Here is a 19,813-nt window from a genome sequence, read left to right as displayed (position 1 = left end):
TTATTTAAAACAATGGCATAGCTTGATGACGTCTTGATTTTTGCGGAGCTTTTATTATGCCGCAGTCTGGCCCGCAGACAACTTCTTCTGCTCATGCGTATGTGGGGTAACGCGGCACTGTTTTATCATATTAGATACATTTGAGTGGTAAAAGTTATGTTATAATGCTTCTATGTGTTTGCTCAGCGGCTACTAGGAGACCCTTTTTCACACTGCAGTGAGCTAGATCGATATCAGGCATGGTAAAACATGGTACTCGCGGTAAATCATGAAAACGAGATTTAAACAATAAGACTAACTGTGTTGATCTGTATAACAATCATTCGTTTTCTCTCGATGAATGTATCCAACAGTTGCTCACCTGTATAATAAAACACACAATATATTAAAGGGGGGGTGAAAGGCTGTTTCATGCATACTGAGCTTTTTACACTGTTAAAGACTTGGATTCCCATCCTAAACATGGACAAAGTTTCAACAAAAAAAAAGTTGGACGTTTGATGGAGTATTTCTGTGCGAAAAATACACATGACAAGCCGATTGGCAAATATATACAGTTACAGTCCATACCATAGAGACGTCCTGCTGTAGTAGTTGCTGCTGCCTGTTCAATTTCGGCCTCCAGATCAGATTCTGGATCATTTATGTGTGGTTGAATCTGATTGATAGTCATGGTTTATTTAGGATAACGTTTTTTTTTTCCACGTTTAAGGATGTCACAGCTTTCAGACGCTCTAAACGCAATAGCTGCGCGCGCTCGTGGCTGTTTAGCTCCGCCCACACGACGCACCTCCAGCCACTCGGTTTTTCCGGAAAGACTCGGTACAGCATATCTTTCTTTTCTAAATATGATAAAACTAAAGACTTTTCAGAGATATGAAGGATGCAATACTACTCTATAGGTACTCAAGATTTACACAAGATTGACTGAAATGGAGTGTTTCACCCCCCCTTTAAAATGTCTTTGGTGTTGCCATGGTTTCTTCAAAATAAAACCAGGAATCGAGGGTAACGCGGGTATGATGTCATTGATAGGCGACGCATGGACACGGTCCGTGTTCTGGTTAAAATTGCTTATTTCTCTGGATTTAAACATTCTTGGAAACATTTGGGATAATGCACAAGTCAACAACATATATAACATTGTTTTAGTGATTTTTAGATATTTTAATTAAAAAATCTTACATACTGTGCCTTTAAATATTTTTTTTTTAGCTGTTGTCAATACCATGAACAACTGTATCCAATGTGTCTATTTCCAGGCACATCTTTCCATTAAATAATTATTTCAATCCTGATCCTTCATGGAAAGACTCCTTAAGCAGCTTAACACTGAAGTGCAGACACCGCAAACCCCATCTATTTGAAAATCTTATAGCTTATAGATCACCATAAAGGTATTGTGACGTCCTGTGGAGAATAATTTTGATCTTATCAGTTCTGCCACTTCAACATCATTACACGCCTGTAAGCCTCTTGTGCATCGGGTCCTCTCGGTTCCAATTTTGTCCCATATTTTTCATTTATGAGGTGTGTGGACGACCTGCTGAATGCTGTTCATACTCTGGAAGGCTTCCATCAGGCCGCGGAGCCTGGGGTTTATTCAGCGAGCACAAAGGGAATCTGTTTTTGATGGGATGATTACTGATCTTGAAAGCCTCTCATGGAGCAGGTAATTGTGTTGTAGAGGTTATTATTTCGCCACAGCCTCTCGGAGTACCCATAATTCTCTTTGAGGTACACGAATGGAGCACTGAGTGATGTTTTCATGCAATTTTCACCTATGTCTTAGTCTCTATGTCTTTGTTCTTCCTTTGGGAAGATTGTTTCTCCTATTGAAAGGAATGAGCAATCTCTACTTATCCTGTTCAAATAGCCATGCCGTCTAGGCTTTTGGAATGACATGGTCAGGGTCGTTTCAAGGCACAGGCCACAACCTGAAGAGCCTCAATGCCACAGTTAACACATTAACATATTGACACTGCATTTTTGCTAATAATTTGTTAATTACATTTAAGTGGCTGAATATTATCTTAGGAAAGAGGAAATTTTCCAAGTGCTCTCAGAAAGACGGCGATCAGAAATACAAATATTTGGTTTATATTGGAGTTATATTATGTATATAATTCTATGATTTCCACAACCAAAGGTTCAATGTTGTACTGAGAAATAAAAAACATTCCAGGAAACACGAAAAAGTGTTCTGTTACGGAAATCTAAAGGTCAATATAAAAGATCTCAGTGTCGTAGGAAATATTTGTATATCTCGTCTAAGAGTCCTGTTCGTGGTTTTGGACTTTTGATGTGAAAGTTTCCCTTCTCAGATTTCTCTGAATGTTTCTCAGAAGGTGTTCCCGTCAGATCAGTGCACTCGCTTTATAAGAACCATCTGGGCTGACTTGTGGTCTTTAACTGTTTTCATTAGGTTAATGAAGCTGGAAGATAAGATACAAGGTCTTTTTATGGACCATGAGGCTCATGGGAAAGCAGAACTGACAGGAAGCTGTGCATGAAAGTCCCACAGAACGTACTAAGCTGAACTGACCTCTCTCGCTCTCTCCCTAGTGCCTTGAACTTCCTACAAGACTGGATTGAGAAATTAGTGGCTTTTCTCATGTTCCCTAAACAGAAAATATTTACTGCCACATTTAGCGATGAGTTAAGTTGCTCTGGCCATGGCCACTTCCTGTTCAGGGCAGCAGCTGGGGCGGCAGTATAAACATCTGTGGCTGATTTGGTCGTTCTGCTCCTCTGGGCTGTTTTAAAGCAGATCCTGGAGTGTTTACATAGAGCCAGTGGGGGAACGGGCAGCCAGACAAGCATGTGAACTAAAGCGAGTGGGCAGAGCTAAAGCAGGAGAGGGTCTCCGCTGGGCCTCCGTTTCCTCTATTTTATGTCTATACAGATCTGGAAACTAATCATAGATCACGTAGATTTGTGTTGAGATCTTTGCACAAATGCTTTATCACCCCAAACACTAGCGGGAGACGCTTGACAAGTGTTATAAGCAAGTGAGAAATGCTCCGAATTTTCCATCTTATATAACAGGTTTCCATTTTTGCTGCTCCCAAGTATACTACACCAATAATATATGTGGGTAGACACGTGCACATTTACATTCTTCTTTCCTGGGGCCGGTTTTATGTCAATTTTCTTAAAATCACCATGAAATCAAAATATTGCAGTATTTATTATAAATGATTTATTTGTGCACATTTTTTTTTAAATTCATGTGCTCTTGTAATCTTTAATCAAAATAACTTCCACTTCCACTTTGATGATGTGTTTAATGGCATGAGGGCGGGCCAACCTGTCACTCACATGAGATCCACCAATCCATAGTTTTATAGGAACGCCCACCTGGAGGGCAAAACAAGGCTCTTCTCCATTGCCCGCTAGTCATTTTTACCAGGTTTGTAGTCAGTATTAATGCGGTAAGAAGTGATATTAAAATACCAAATTCAATATACACCTTATTGATGTTGCATACTTTGTACAGGAAAGCAGACGAACACAGAATATTAGTGCAACACAAGATTTCTCGTTAGGTGTTTTCCCCATCAAAACCCATTATAAAGAAAACACGTTGCGTTCATATTCTTGCCTCATCTACTCGCCTGTATATAGTATGCATCAGCAAAAAGGTGTAAACTGAATTTGATCTTTTAATATCACTGTTTTAGTACATTACAGCACTTTAAGGGTGGGTTGCACTAAGTTTAGCCTGTCTTCAGTTCACCCTCCGTCTGCTGCTTGATCAGCTCTAGAACGGTTTTACTGCGTAATTTATCTATTTAAAATGAAGTGGTGCAACGACTCGATTTAAAATAAAACCCATATCAACAAATCCTTTCAACTTTGCTTAATTTAATCCTTAATGGTGCAACTCACCCAATAGTGTTTTTCAGGTTAAGCGTTTTAAAAACGTCCCGCTGTTTTCAGTGATTGAAATACTGCAGCAGGTGCTGTATATGGATCATAAGTAACCAAAGCGTGCATCTTGTTCACATATTTTTGTTTTAAGATGGAAATTTGACAGGCTTGTGCTGCCGGTCTATGGAGTTCTATGGCGGTTTTGCCCTCCAAGGCTCCGCGACAGTCACGTGACTGAAAACTATGGATAGCCAACCACAACCATCCAATCAATTCCCAATGGACAAAATCAAGTCCCATCTACATTTTTTCTTATTCGAGAAGCCGTTGCACTTTGATAAATGTCTTGTTGGTCACAGATCATATTGTCTGCAATAATCCAAAAGCCAGTTGAAAAAAACCTGTTGGTTTTTTGTATGTGGAATCAGGCTAATTTCCACTACTATACTGCCAAAATGATTGGGACAAGCACCTAGATGCTTCTACAAACATTTGTGAAAGAATGGGTCGCTCTCAGGAGCTCAGTGAATTTAAGCGTGGTACCGTGATAGGTTGCCACATGTGCAATTCATAAAGTCCATTCATGAAATTTCCTCACAACTAAATCAATAGTTAAGTCAATAGCTACAGACCTCCAAACTTCATGTTGCCTTCAGATTAGCTCAAGAACAGTGCGTAGAGAGCTTCATGGAAAGGGATTCCATGGCCGAGCCGCTGCAACAAGCCTTACATCACCAAAGCATGGGATGCAGTGGGGTAAAGTACGCCGCCACTGGATTCTAGAGCAACGGAGAGGTGTTCTCTGGAGTGATCACGCTTCTCTGTCTGGTAATCTGACGAATCTGGGTTTACCGGTTGCCAGGAGAACGGTACTTGCCTGACTGCATTGTACCAAGTGTAAAGTTTGGTGGAGGGTGGGGTTATGGTATGGGGTTGTTTTTCAGGGGTTAGGCTTGGCCCCTTAGTTCCAGTGAAAGGAACTCTTAATGCTTCAGCAATCCAATACATTTTGGACAATTTCAGGCTCCCAACTTTGTGGGAACAGTTTGGGGACGGCCCCTTCCTGTGACTGTGCACCAGTGCACAAAGCAAGATCCATAAAGACATGGATGAGTGAGTTTGGTGTGGAGGAACTTGACTGGCCTGACCTCAACCCGATAGAACACCTTTGGGATGAATTAGAGCGGAGACTGCGAGCCAATGCGCTTCTAGAAGAAAGGTCAAAAATTCCCATAAACACACTCCTAAACCTTGTGGAAAGCCTTTCCAGAAGAGTTGAAGCTGTTATAGCTGCAAAGGATGGGCCAACTCCATATTAAACCCAACGGATTAAGAATGGGATGTCATTAAAGTTCATGTGCATGTAAAGACAGACGTCCCAAAACTTTTGGCAATATAGTCTGATATATTTTTATATGGCAGAAATAGTAAGAGTAGTAAGCTAATTTGCTATTTTGAATTCATCTTATGTTTGGCTGATGAAAGTGGAATGTGATTTGTACATTTTCTGGAGAAAATATATTTACTTGACTTTACTTGTCTGGGAGACATGTATAGGGTCAAAAATAAAAGAGCAGGTCATTACTTCTGGTACAAATATCTTTTTACATATGTTATGTTTTTACACATTTTCATGGAAACCCACAGACCTTGACTTTCAAGGAAAACTGAATAATAAATCCTGACAGTGTGTGCCCTTTAGGGGGCAGTATAAGATGATTATGATCTCATCTTAAAAACAAACGGCTTCTTTATAAGAGTTTTAGCCATAATGAAAAAAAGTAAATGCAGATTGATGGAAATGCACTATATGAAACTCTTACACTATCCTCTGGGTTGAATTAAAACTAGATTAAGAGGGTTTTTGTTTGTTCGGAAAGTCTCTCCATCAATAAAAAGAAACTGGACTTTCTCATGAGATAAAACCTCTGTATGGGGGTGACTGGAAGAAAGGAACAAAACAGAAAAAAGACAGTGTGAAAATCTGACTGCTGCTATTCATGGACGGTCCAGACATCAGTCAGAAGCTCACATCCTGTGTCAAAGTTTCATTTTAGCATGGGAATAAACTCTATTAAGAAGGACGAGCCATAAACAGGAAAGACTCCCATTGAGCCACTGTGTTTTCTCAAATGAAGTGACCTGCTCTGACATCAACTTCACTCATGCACAGGCGTTTATTGCCACATTAATGAACAGAGAAGTGTTGGGTTTGGTGTGGACACAGAAAGAAGATCTACCCTCATTGTCTCTCTTTTGTTGTTTTCTGTAGGGAGGGAGCCAAAACAATACAACTTTATTAATCCCAGACGGACCATTTCATTTTGAGGCTGCAGAATAAATCATAATAACACAAATCCTAAGAAATATGCCATGTTATGTGAAATTAAATCTGTGTTATGTGTCAATAAATACAATGTAAAGATACCAGCCATGACCACCTATGACGGGTTTTCAAACTGGGGTCCTCCAGAAGGTTCTAAGGGGTCCCCAGAAAATGTCAGCGGATAAAGTCTACGGTTTAATTTCTAAATGTTTCTCTCCTTTCTTGCCATATACATTCCAGAATTGTGTTTGCTTTGTATCTTTCTAGTGGGTTTTTCTCACTATAGTCCCCTTTATCTCGCTCACTGGGGTTTTCTTAACACAGTATGTAAACTGCTTACATACATTTATTGTGAAAGTTGCTTATACAAATAATTTTTAATTGAAAATATTCTTCTTCGGGGTTATACATCCAACATTAATAGCCAATTTAAGTAGGGAAACAATGTATTTATAATGTCACACTTACTATTTATCTAACAGTTTAAATGTTTTTTCGTACATAAAAATAGATGGATTTTAGGAAGGGGGTCCCTCATAAAGGTTCATCATATTTAGGGGTCCTTGGCATCATAAAGTTTGAAAACCCCTGACCGATGAAATATGTTGTATGCACAACTATGGAATCTACAAAATAAATCTTGTATGTACAATAATGAAGCTTGCCTCATGACTAAGATTGGAATATCTTACAATAATAATACATGCAAATCTGAAGTAATGGGAAAATAAAAGATTAGAAAGTTTCTAAGTGTGTCCTATAGAGATCTGAAGCCATGAACACTTGTACATTTTCACAAAATTTACAGTACCATCTTTACTGTGTTGTTGTGTTTGGATGGCTCTACTGTAAATGTCAGTCTTGCGCTCTGATCCAGGAACAGTCTCTCCTGTGTGATTCCAAAGGATCAGCTAAGCTGGTTTCAGATCAGTGTATTGACTATTAAATGTCAGAGGTTACGTGTGAGCTGGGTGGACCGTGACTCATCCACTGCTGAAGACACTGTTTTGTCTGGAGAACGGATGACAGTTTCTTTAATTCTTTGACCTTTACCTGAGACAGTGCTGATGTTTATTTTACTGATCTCAGACTTTGTGAAAAGGTCAAAACAAAGAATACAATAAAAAGAGCATAAAAACAGTTCAAACTGAACTAATAGAGTCCAATGATAATGTGTATATTCCATCACAAAGGACTGTATTAATGATCAGATTATAATGTGATTACACTTTATAAAGGCCCGATGTGATTTTTTAAAAGCTGTTTTGATGCTTAAAATGTCATTTTAGTAATCATAATCATATATTAGAAATCATTACATTTCTTTCATTAAAATTGCTAGCCTTAATTCACACACTGAATTAAGCTGTTGGTAAATCAGTGAAGTAGTTTGCAAGAAAACAGGTTGACCCTCCCTATAATGCAACACTAGGGCAGTTACTCTGGTCTTCATCTGATCATACTGGCCTTTTGGGTTGTTTGTGCCACTCCACCTCTCACCTGACCAGATCCATGTCTGAGCCTGCCCGCTCGGTGACATAACAGACGGTTTTGAAATTAAGCAAAACACGGAGACAAAGGTTTACGGGAAATCATGTGACTCATACCTGTACACATTCAAAATGATTAAAACCAGTCTGGCTATTCACGTTTGTCTCATTATGTGAAGCGTCACTCCTCTGAGTGTGGCTAGTGAGGAGGTGTTGGGCTAGAGGAAATGAGGTAAGAGCCGAGTAAGGATGCTTAGTTCCTGGAAAATTGCTAAAGGTTATGTTTGAATTTGCATACAACCATGTAATTCTTACATATTCTGCAGTATGTACACTACACTGTTTTTTATTTAGTTTTTTCTTTGTAAAGTAGCAAAAAGGCTGCATTTATTTCATATATAAAAAAGCAGTAAATATCTTGTGATATATACTGTTTTCTATTTTCATATATTTATTTATTACTGTATTTAGTCATTTATTCCAGTGATCAAAGCTGAGTTTTCAGCATCATCACTTCAGTTTTGAGTGTCACATGATCCTTCAGAAATCATTCTAATATGATGATTTGCTGCTCAAGAAACATTTATTATTTTTATCAATGTGGAAAACAGTCATGCCGCTCAATATTTTTTTGTGGAAACCGTGATACATATTTTGTGTGATGAATAGAAAGTTCAAAAGCACAGCATTTATTTGAAATAGAAATATTTTGTAACAAATGTACTGTTGTTCAATTTATTGCATCCTTGCTGAATAAAAGTGTACATTTCTTTCAAAAAAATATTACTCACTACATACTTTTGAATGTTAGTGTACATTTTTAGCTCAAAACTACAATAAAACTGATATTATTTTGAATCAGTGTTAATTTCGTTGACGAATAATTTTCGTCATAATTTTCGTCAACAACCTTTTTTCACTGACGTAAACGAGACGATAACTAAATAAAAACTATAACGAAAATCAACTGTCATTTTCGTCAACAAATAAAAACGAGACGAAAATGTTAGGGAGGGACGATTAGGGAAGAGATCCAGTCAGAACTGATATCCTGTGTAACATTTGATTTGAACGCGCTGATCTAACCGCTGGAAAACACGGTGCTGTGGCGCGTTCTACAGGCTCAAATTAAAAGAAATAAATAAAAACAATTATTTGAAGCTTTAGCTTAACCTGATATGGCCTACTAACTAAAACACAAATACAAAGTTATAAAAACTATATAGCTGTTTTTAAAAAACAGACAAAAAACGTGAATAGAGCTCTCTTTCATGTATTTTTAATGTCAAAAACAAAATGATGTCAATATCAGTTCAAGTGACAGTCGGTTATGTAATGCTTAAATGCTTAATGTATTACAATTTAACTAAACTCATTCGATTTTAGGAGACTAAATCTACTGTAGATTTAGTCGACTAAAATCTTATGATATTTAGTCGACTAAAACTAGACTAAAACTAAAAACAATTCAGGTGACTAAAATATGACAAACTAAATGGCATTTTAGTCAAAAGACTATGACTAAAACTAAATCAAAATTTGCTGTCAAAATTAACACTGTTTTGAATGCACCAAAACTACTTTTCAAACTGTTTTGCTATCGTATATATGTTTCACAGACATAAATTAAAAAAGTAAAAAAAAAATAATAATAATTAAAGGGATAGTTCACCCAAAAATGAAAATTAGCCCATGAATTACTCGCCCTCAAGTCATCCTAGGTGTATATGACATTCTTCTTTCAGACGAATATAATCAGAGTTCTATTAAAAAAGTCCTGGCTAATCCAAGCTTTATAATGGCAGTGAATTGATGGGTCGTTTATGAAGTCCATAAAAGTGCATCTATCCGTCATATAACTGCTCCACACGGCTCCAGGTGTTAATCAATGCCTTCTGAAGCGAAGTGGTGCGTTTGTGAAAGAAAAATATCCATATTTAAAACTTTATAGACTAAAATAACTAACTAAAATAACTTCTGGCGGATTGCTGTACGCATCGATTTACGGCGAAAGAGTAACCCTTGACGCATGCGTATTGTCGAACGCAGAAGCGCAGAGGATAGAGCAAAATAAAACACCAGTCATGGATTAGAGTCTAAAATTAGATTTTCTAAAGAGAAACGGCGGAGGATTTCGATACAAGAGAAGAGGGGCTTGAGTTTGTTGCCCAGCACTATCCGTGAGAGGCGTCAAAGCTTGTGGTTCTCATCGCGTCAGGGGTTACTCTTTTGCGTACGGCTTTCCGCCGTAAGTTAGTTATTTTAGGCTGCTTTCACATCTCTAGTTCGGTTCATTTAGTCCAAACCAAGGGCAAACTATTATACATTTTAGGCATTTTTCTGCTTTTTTGGTTCCTTTTCACACCACACTGATTGCTTTGGTCCGAACCAGTTGAAACGAACCAAAATGCAGTCACATGACAACATCCACATCACTCATTGGCCATGGCGTATGAAAGCACCCTTAGCCGTATGGAGCAGTTATATGATGGATAGATACACTTTTATGGACTTCATAAATGACCCATCAATGCACTGCCATTATAAAGCTTGGATTATCCAGGATTTTTTAAATATAACTCTGATTTTATTTGCCTGAAAGAAGAATGTCATATACACCTAGGATGACTTGAGGGAGAGTAAATCATGGGCTAATTTTCATTTTTGGGTGAACTATCCCTTTAAATACATATTCAGTATATAATGTGCAGTATTGAGTAGGCATTATCCCAAACATCGCCTGACATGTGACAAATAAATAGCTGATGAATGTGAAAAGTTTCCCTCAATTTCTTTCTTTTTCAAACACATATTTTGCATTCTCTTGCAAAAACTTTTGGCAGGGCAAGATTTCTTTCTGTTAATCTCTCTCTTCAAATCCATTACTGTGCATAACTCAAGCTCTCAAAAATGTGTTTTTTCTTATTATGTAAGTGGAAAATGAATAGACGAACAGAAAAAAGCATATGAGGTGAAAGGAGGGGGCGTCCAGTAAAATATCACACACACATTTCTGAAGAACCCCTTGAATACAGTCTTCACCCTGCGGTTAGATGACACCACAGTCCCTCCATTCTTTGAAGCATCACACACACACTCCCTCCAGCAGGAGATTGGTTTGAGTGGCGGTCCTATTGTTCCGAGCTCTGCTGTTTTTCCCCACACTAAAGCTGAGACGCAGATTTGGGGATGAGCAGCCGGAGTGGGAGATGACGGAGCGCATTATGGACGGATGATTTCAGAGCGGAGGTGTTGGTTTGGATCACGCATCACTGACCTCAGTACCTGTGCAGGTAGCCAACCAATGAACAGAACGGCCGCTTTGGGATTCCAGAGGTGTTGGATTTCCCAAAACAAACGACGAAATCCTGCAAATATCCCTCTGGCTCTAGAAGTCACTTCACGAAATCCTTTATACACACTCAAACACCAATGCAAAGAGAGTGACCTCATGTCGACAATATTTCAGTCACGATTAAATCAGTCTGTAGCTGCTCTATGAAAATGATACTGCTGTCATTTGCTTACTTGTTGCTTTCAGCAAGATATTTCAAGTGACATCATAGGCTTTCAATGCAGAAAAAATGATATGGAAGAAAAACTGAAATTTGCGTTTTATTTAGTCACTTGTATAAGACAGAGGGCTAAGTTCACGCAAAAAAAAGTCATTTAATAATTATTTACTCATATCATTATAAATTAACATAATTTTTATATTTATAATTTAGCTCATTCTAGCATTTTTATAAAATGCAAGTGAAAATAACTATTTTAATGTTATTTATATACTATTATAGCATTTATAAATTTTTTAATGAGCTTTTATTTTTATATTTTCAGTGTACTTTTATATGTTTTTTTTTTATTCTATTTCCATTTTATTTTTATTTCTATAGTTTAAGTTTTTCCATCTAATATTTATATTTGATTTTATTTCAGATTTACTTCAATATATCAAAAAAATTGTATTTAATTTTTTAATAGTTTGAGTCACAATAACGCTGGTTCAAAAAGAACAACAAAAGCACCATTAAAAAGTAGTCCACATGACTTAAGCATTATAGTCTTCTGAAGTCATACAATATGTGAGAAACAGACTAAAATGTAAGATGTTATTGTAAGTAAGTAAGTAAGTAAGTAAGTAAGTAAGTAAGTAGAGTTTATTTATAGAGCACTTTTCACAGATAAAATCACAAAGTGTTTTACAAAGTGCATCCAAAATAATTAAGCAATATACAACCACAAAATTATAAACATTTTAAAAGCCCAATATAAAACCCAGTCAACTAAAAGCTTGCTTAAATAACAGTGTCTTGAGTTGCCTTTTAAAATAATTGACAGAGTCTGCCACACGGAGGAACAGGGGCAGGGCGTTCCACAGTCTGGGGGCTACAGCCTGAAAGGACAGGTCTCCCCGGGTTTTAAAAAGAAGGTTTTAAAAGACAGTGGCCTGAGGATCGAAGGGGAGTAGGTGCACAACAAATCAGCAATATATTGTGGGGCCTGACCATTTAAAGCTCTAAAAGTTAAAACTAATATTTTAAAATCAATACGAAATTTGATGGGTAGCCAGTGTAGGGGGGATAAAATGGGTGTGATTGACTAAACCCTCTCATCCATATGAAATCTCATTTACATATCCACATATTTAAACTGCTGCATCACATTTATTTACAAGGCACTTTACAACCAATGATCCTAAGGGATAGTTCACCCAAAAATGAAAATGTGATGTTTATCTGCTTACCCCCAGGGCATCCAAGATATAGGTGACTGTTTCTTCAGTAGAACACAATTTTAACTCCAACCGTTGCAGTCTGTCAGTCGTATAATGCATGTAACAAAATCTATGAGTAAATAAACATTTAAAAAAAAAACTTGTACATAGAAATCCATATTAAACCCTGCGGCTCGTGACGACACAGCCTTCCGCACACGATCACTTCTGGTGAGTGAGGTCAATGTACACGATATGGCATAGAGATACGCGCCAGAGATCACTTCTGGCGCTTGGTTAATCTACGCCATATCGCATACAGACCTCACTTACCGGAAGTGATCGTGCACAGAAGGCTGTTGGACAAAGTGGTGTATTTGAGTAAAAAATTATATAAATACTGTTCAGTTTCTTGCACAAACCGATCGTTTCGTGTCTTAAGACATCAATGTGTCGTCACGAGCCGCAGGGTTTAATATGGATTTCTCTGTGCATGTTTTTTACTCTCATAGATTTTGTTACCATTCACATGCATTATACGACTGACAGACTGCAACGGTTGGAGTTAAAAATCTTCAGTTGTGTTCTACTGAAGAAACAACGTCACCTATATCTTGGATGCCCTGGGGGGAAGCAGATAAACATCACATTTTCATTTTTGGGTGAACTATCCCTTTAACCTCATCTTAAAAAACTAAAATAAAAAAAATAATTTTTCCTCTATTCCCTCCCTATTCTACACTGTAAAAAAAAATCAGGTCTCCAATTGAAAATTTTCTAGTGACTGATCACATCAAAAAATGTTAGTTGGCCAAATTGAATTTCTGTTAATAAAAATTGCATCCATTCACAGAATTTCGCCAACTGAAAAATTTTGATGTGATCGTTCACTAGAAAATGTTCAATTGGAGACCTTATGCTACTCTAAGCAATGTCCAAAACTTAGTATTTCAGGCACTTTTTGTGATTTTTCGCCTCTTCATGATGGATCTCTTCCTGTATTCCTCAGTTGTAAGTCGCTTTGGATAAAAGCGTCTGCTAAATGAATAAATGTAAATGTAATGATGTTTGCAAATAAATGGCTTAAAATCAGACGTTTTACTTGTCTTTATTAACATTCACAATTGTTTTATGAAAAAAGTGTGAATATTATTTGAAATATCTATCTTTTCCACAGAAGAAAGAAAATCAAATGTTTATTTTTGTAACGCACTATTCCTTTAAATTACTTGTGAAATCAGTTTGTGTTGCTAGTTTTATGCCTGCGTACGCCCCTGTAATAGCAAAATTTGTAGCCAAAGGCACACAACTAATGATGGTAAAAACTTGTGTGAGCAGCCATCCATACACACACAAACAATTAAGCACCTTCTGCCCACTCAGGACAGAAAAGACAGGTGATGAAAGAATACTCCCTCCCCCTACACTAAGCATACATTAATGTGGGTATCAGTATGTGTGTGTGTGTGTGTGTGTGTTCACACAGGCTCGCGTGTCACAGGGAGCAGAAGTGCTGACTGAACTCGCTGCGGTGCGTCAGTTTCAGTGGAACTGTCTGAACATGCTGAAGAGAAACCACCCACCCATGTCTTCCTCCTTTCAAACTGCAGTACATGAGCCACATGCTTTTATTCTGTCACAGGCTTCATCCTAAGTGGGGGCGACCTGTGAACTTGAGAGTTATTAAGAGAACCCTTTCCCCACTTTGCCCCTCTTAAAGCTGGGCATTTAACCTCAGAATGGGGGAATACACAGAACACAATGAAAGAAAGAAAAACACAAAATGTAGGTTCCAATTCTGATTCCAGCTCATTAAAGGTGCAACATGAAGGATTTTTGCAGTAAAATATCAAAACACCACTAGGCCAGTGTTATATATTTTGTTCAGTGGAGTACTTACAATATCCCAAATGTTTTTAACAATTTTTAAATCATGAGAAAATTGCGATTTTAACCAAGGAACGTGTGAGGGAGTCGCCTGTCAATGGCGTCATGTCCACGTTACACTCGGTTTATGGTTTTACTGCCGTAGAAACCATGGTAACAGATATGGACAACTACATAACGTATCGCGGCACACTGTTGTAGTTTTGTTCAAACATTATGGACCATGGCAAACAGACTTTGGACCTGTATCGACGTGGCGTTTCCAAGATGGCAAGAGCTTCGCAACAAACTTCGACTCGACAGAGATGCCATTCTTGCATGTGCTCACCTAGACAGATGTTCATAAAACAAATCAATGTTATGTAGCTGAACACGATGAAATATTAGAATATCATCACTATGATGTTCTAATGTTGATGTAGCTTATACTGCTAGTCTCATAAAGCCAAAAAACTAACGTATTCAGACTGAGGCTGTGACCGAAATCGCATTCTCTCTTGAGTAGGTGCTTATTTTAGTATGTATTGTCGCCTTTGGCTTGGCTTGCTTAGTTGGGGACAACATTTTCAACTAAATATTCAAATACATTTTCAACTAAATTACTGATCTGCCCGCATTGTCACTATTTGATAATTGAAAGTAGCTGATGACATCATGATTTTCTCCAGAGCGGCTGTTCAGCCGAATCAAATTCTGTTGCATTATTTTCCTGTTAAACACTGTGAAGCTGCTTTGAAACAATCGTAATTGCAAATCCATTGTAAAAAGCACTATATAAATAAAGGTGACTTGACTTGACTTATTTAGAATAGGCCTAAGTCATGGGTCTTCAACCGGGGGTCCACGACCCCTAAGGACATGCTTGATGATCTCTGGAACGTAATGGCCAATCGGGGGTGTTTAAGTTAGAATCCGCACCGCTCAAACCGCCAGAGTTTTTATTCAGTGCTGGGTTCTGCTCGATCTCGTGAATTTTCTCTTTAACACGATGTAAGTAAGAGATTCATTATTCAGTGCAGACAACTTTACTTATTTTGATGGAACGCTGAGAGATCGCGAACTGAGATGAGTGACCGCTTAATTGTGATTGTAAAGTGAGCACTCTTTCGAGGCTATCTATAATCCACTGAATAAAAAAGTATTGTTTTTCGTCTACTTATATACTTATAGATTATGATGATTATGCGCGATTCACTCACTCTCGAAATTGCAGTAAAAACGTTTAGTAAAATTGAAACTAAAGTTTAAGTAAATGTTTAATTGCCCATCTGACAGTAAAATTAAATGGACATTTTTAATAAACTTGTCGCTAAGTTTCAGGTAAATGTTTAATTGTCCATCTGATTAGTAAAATAAATGTATGACTCTGTAAATCAATTAAAATAATTTACAACAACTGCAAACAACTAATGAATTGTGATTTTTATCGCGGGCATGCTGTTTATTATGATGCATCAATCTCAGTTTTAACAATGAAAAGTTAAATTCAGTCATGCGTGCAACAACAATAATGTGCATAGTTCTGATCTACTATCTTAACATAATAGAACAATCATAATATAGTTAGTTTCTATTAATATTGAAGGCTATATGCTTAATATGTAGCTCTGTTTGACACATTTTGTATCGGGGGTCTCTGCTCCATGCTTCCTTCCTCCGAAAAACATTGAAGACCCCTGGCCTAAGTAATTACTTCACAACAACTAAAAAATTATGTTCTATAGTATGAGTGTGTGTAGAATGAATCTAATCTGGATGTACTACATTCGCCATGTTGCCCTACCAGTGTCAGTTGTGTCTCACCATTCATTAATCTTCTCCCATACATTTTTCTGGCCTCATGGGATATTAAAGTTTCCATCGTATGCACACTTCAGAATCTCACAGGAAGTAGTAGGTCATCCGGGTACTTTTTGCCTACTCTTTTACTGTGAATTCGTTCATACTTCTTTTGTCACATACTGTTTTTCGCCTACTATATAGTATACTATATGCGATATGCAGCCCGGGTGAAATGCATATGATTCTGATTTACTGAAACAAACTGGCTCATAAAGAGTCATTCGTTTTAGAATCAGATTACACTGGGTACACTGATTTTATTCACTAAACCAAACAGAGTCTTTCATTCAGGAATCAGACTAAAGTGGGTGCAATAGCTTTTAATTAACTAAAAGAACTGGTTCAAAATAAGTCATCCTTTTGCCATCAGACTACACTCAGTAATAAACTGCATTTATACATTTTCAAAAAACACCATTTAGTCTGATTTATAAGCTGTTTTTCTCATGGGGACAAAAAAAATGTCCCTACAGGATACACACACACAGGTTTGTTTTGCTATCTAAGTGAGGACATTCCATAGGCGTAATGGTTTTTATCCTGTACAAACTGTACATTCTATCCCCCTACACTACCCCTACCCCTAAACCTACCCATCACAGGAAACATGCTGCATTTTTACATTTTTAATAAAACATTGCTTAGAATGATTTTAAAGCTATTTAAATATGAAATGTCCTCATATTTTAACGTCGTAATACCACACACACACACACACACACACACACACTCAACTAAAAGCATGTTGCTCATTTGCATGAACAATATTTTATACACAGCTTAGAATGAGTTTTGAACTGGACCAATATGTTTTTACATTTGTTATATACAATTATAGACTCACATATGGTGCGTCCCAATTCACATACTATAATCCTAAATAGTATTCGAAAATAGAATTAGTATGTCCCAAATCGTAGTATGTTGAAAAGAGTATTCCAAAGATACTCGGATGGTCTACTATTTCCAGTCAGAATTCGAAGTGCAGATCGACGCTCACTCTAACGGCTGATATTGACCACAAACCATTGCGAGTTGGACGAGGATTCGATTAGAACTACAAACGCTGATAAAAGTGTTAAAAAACAAGAGTCATTCGTTCAGGAATCAGACTAAAGTGGGTGCTATAGCTTTTAATTCACTAAAAGAACTGGTTCAAAATAAGTCATCCTTTTGCCATCAGACTACACTTAGTTATATCAGAAGACCTCGAAAATCTGTCAGACTACGCTCAGACTAGACAAGATTCCAAAGTCTGCAATCAAAAGTAAAAATATTCTCCTCAAATTCACTCAAAATCAAATAATCGAAGCTATATTACAATAAATACAATAAATGTTCAGCTCCATGAACTTACAGCATGTTAACCATTGTCTCACATCTACAGTATATTTCTATTTCATCCTGTGCTATGAATGAGCAGCATTTGAACAATTTCCCTCTTCACTACCTTCTTCTCAGTTGAACTAACACCTTCATAACAAACAAAAATCCAAGTTCAACTCCCTGCTGCCGCCACACTAAACACTCACTGTTTTCTCTTCCACATAGAGGTGAAAAACGAGTTTGAGGTATCAACAGATATTCTGGCACGGTGAAAAAGGCCTTGGTAAAATAATTACTGTGATTAATCAGAGAGTAAACACACGCAGGCGGCTCATTATCTCTCTCAGAGAGGGATTGTGACGACAGCCGCGCTCTGTTCCGCGGAGCTCAGCTGGAAGGGTAATGAATAAAGCTGCTTCCTCGGACTTGCAAAGATGAATGGATGCTCATTTGTATTTGGTCATTATCTACATGTCCAAGCGAGAGAAAGCAAAGAAAGACAGAGGATCTTGGGTAGACTTCAGTCCTTGGGTTACAGATGGATTGTGCTTTTCTCAGATAAATCTTCAAGCCCTCAATGAAGAGTGATTTTAGTTGGAAAGAGATTATAGTGAGGAGAACAGGCAGAGTGAATGTATGGCGAAGTGTGTGAGTGTAGCCTTAGAGAGACGTCAGACAGTCTTGTCAGCTCTGTCGGCTGGGGTCTTGGCTAGTGGTCCTCATGGGGAGCTAAGAGTGTGAGTTGGAGTGTATAAGGTCCAGACCTTGTTTCCTGCATGTTTTAAAGTGGCTCTCTGTTTCCGGCGTCTGATGGGTACCAGACCTCAAGGTCAGACAGGCGGCCCAGTTCTGGAGAAAACCCAGCATTACTAGGGCTAACTTAACATTCATCCAAAGACCAAACCCAACAGTTTACCGCAGTGGATCTTTTCACAAACAGCCAAGCCAGGTGGAGGGAAGAAATAATCTATGTGTGTGAAAGTGTGTGTGAGTGTGCTTGACCCAACTCCCTCACACACTCTTCTGGCAGACATGTGAAGGCCGGGCGGTCCTCCAGTGAGAGCGTGCATAAACAGACTCAAGGCAAAGACACACACACGTTGTGATTTCATGTTTTATGGGGACTTTCCATAGACATGAGGATTTTTATACTTTGCAAACTGTATATTATATCCCCTAAACCTATACCACAGAAAACTTTCAGCATTTTCACATTTTCAAAAAATACCATTTAGTCTGATTCATAAGCTGTTTATAAGCCAAAAAATGTCCCCACACGTACAAGGATTTAGGATATTGCCATCTTTGTGGGGACATTTTGTCCTCATTACATAGGGTTTACCAGGACCAAACACACACACACACACACACACACACACACACACACACACACACACACACACACACACACACACACACACACACACACACACACACACACACACACACACACACACACACACACACACACACACACACACACACACACACACACACACACACACACACACACACACACACACACACACACACACACACACACACACACACACACACACACACACACACACACACACACACACACACACACACACACACACACACACACACACATTCAAATAAAAGCATGTTGCATGAACAAAAGCATATTTTGTCTATATACAGTTTAGAATGAGTTTTGAACTGGACCAATATGTTCTTAAAATTGTTATATTCATACTTGTAAACCCCATATAAGAAATATGCAGAATACAATTAGAGAATCACATAGACTTACAGACTTTAAAACACTAGGCATCATATACTTGCCGACTTTGTAAATAGGAGGAAAACAGGAGCAAATACAGAGGAAAAACTGGACATCATACACTAAAACTGCTTCATACACTGCCAGACTTTCAAGTCTTTATGAACAGAAAACAAAAAAACTCATGCAGAAACACGTGCCTTGCTGCTAGGAGACACGTGACAAATGAAAACAATATGTGTTCTAAAATCTGCTCAAAATATTAAACATGTTTGATATCCTGCGACTGAATGCAATCAAACTTTGAGCTCAAATCTGCAGACTGGCTCTGACTTTCAACCACTATAGTGTCAACTTGTCCAGACTGTAAACTGGGGCAAAAAAAAAACTGGGCAAAGTGTTGTAGTGTATTCCAGCCTTTAGCAATCACATAGTAACACTTTAGTGACCACCCAGAATCCCCTAGCAACTGCATAGTAACATTCTAGAAGCATTTAAAACACTTTAGCAACACCTTGGTGACCACCCAGAATGCCATAACTACTTGGAAGCATGTTTTGCACAAACAAACACCACTTTTTTTTTCTTCGCAAAAATGTAACTAA

Source organism: Gobio gobio (genome assembly GCF_949357685.1).
Source record: "Gobio gobio genome assembly, chromosome: 19".
Taxonomy (NCBI): domain Eukaryota; kingdom Metazoa; phylum Chordata; class Actinopteri; order Cypriniformes; family Gobionidae; genus Gobio; species Gobio gobio.
Note: the sequence above shows the minus strand (reverse complement) of the source record.